At 53.0% G+C, this 1,448-nt stretch overlaps 1 pseudogene; it reads left to right on the top strand.

The window, feature by feature from the left end:
• Positions 1–336: 336 nt before the first annotated feature.
• Positions 337–929, top strand: LOC102022878 (annotated as a pseudogene).
• The last annotated feature ends 519 nt before the right edge of the window (positions 930–1,448 follow it).

The raw sequence follows: 1,448 nt of genomic DNA on the forward strand, positions 1-1,448 counted from the left end.
GAACCTTTCCCGTCCTCTCTCTGGGTTGGAGGCTCGGGCAGCCAGGAATGCTGTGCACCCTGTTCTAGAGGTAGATGGCTGGGTGGCCACATGTCAGAAGGTGTGTGCCCGTGTCACCTTAAGATGTCATTGTACTGCCGGATCGCTTAGGGCCTGAGACAAAGGATCATAAATGGATTCTACACTGAAGCCTTTCTTTATGTAACTGATAACACGCACTATTTCATCCCTCAGCCTTGCTCATCTAACTGCCTGCCCGACAGTATTGTCTCAGCTCTGGAGACTACCAGTTCAAAGCAAGATGACCACAGGGTTGGTTCCTTTTGAGGAATATGACAGAATCTAACCTGCAGGCCCCGCGGCCTGGTGGTGCTCGGCTTTCCCTGCAACTATTTCGGACACAAGAAAAACACCAAGAACGAGGAGGTCCTGCACTTTCTCAAGTACGTCTGGCCTGGCGGTGGGTTCGAGCCCCACTTCACTCTCTTCGAGAAGTGCGAGGTGAACAGGGCGAAGGCACACCAGCTCTTCGCCTTCCTGCGGGAGGCCCTCCCGGCGCCCAGCAACGACCCCACCGCGCTCATGAGCGACCCCAAGTCCATCATCTGGTCCCCGGTGCCGCAACAATGTGGCCTGGAATTTCGAGAAGTTCCTGGTGGCCCCCGACGGCGTGCCGGTGCGCAGGTACAGCCAGCGCTTTCCCACCATCGATGTTGAGCCCGACATCGGGGCCCTGCTGTCCGCGGGGCCCGGCCCGGCATAGGGCCCTCTCCCATCCTGACCTGGTAGGGGCCAGGGGCCCTTCGGGGGTTCATCCATGAAGATGTTTGCTCTCAACTTGCAAAGAGGAACATCCGATTCCCCGGAAACCCCCTGAGATGGCACCGGCCCTGCCCAACCCGCCTCCACTCTGCCCAGACCAAATGAGTTCCCGCCAATAAAGTGCTGGTGTTACAAAAAAGAGATAGAATCTATTCTGTGTCCTCTCTACAAGGTTCTAGAAGGTTCTAGGTTCTGAAGTTCACGGTTCTGAGGTTCTAGAAGCCTTAGGGGTCTCTTGACTTGTACATAGCCTTGTCCCTATGTCTTCACATCATCTCCCTTCTGAATCTGTTTCTGGATCCAAATTCCCATGTTTATTTTTCCTTTGTTTTCTGATACAGGGTCTTACCGTGTAGTTCAGGCTGGCCTTGAACTTACTCTGTAGCACAGGCTGGCCTTGAACTTGCAGCGATCCTCCTACTTCAGTCTTCTCTAGCTTCTGGTTTTACAGGCGTGCACCACCATGACTGGCCAAATTCTCATGTTTAAGGGACACCTGTCATGTTGGATTAGAGCTCACATCTTATTTGATATTGATTAGTTCTGTCATGACCCTGTTTCCAAATACGGTCACACTCTGAGGTACCAAGTATTAGCAGTCTAACAAACCTTTTGGGGGAAGTGCT

Source organism: Chinchilla lanigera, unplaced genomic scaffold, assembly GCF_000276665.1.
Source record: "Chinchilla lanigera isolate Chin_1 unplaced genomic scaffold, ChiLan1.0 scaffold00052, whole genome shotgun sequence".
Taxonomy (NCBI): domain Eukaryota; kingdom Metazoa; phylum Chordata; class Mammalia; order Rodentia; family Chinchillidae; genus Chinchilla; species Chinchilla lanigera.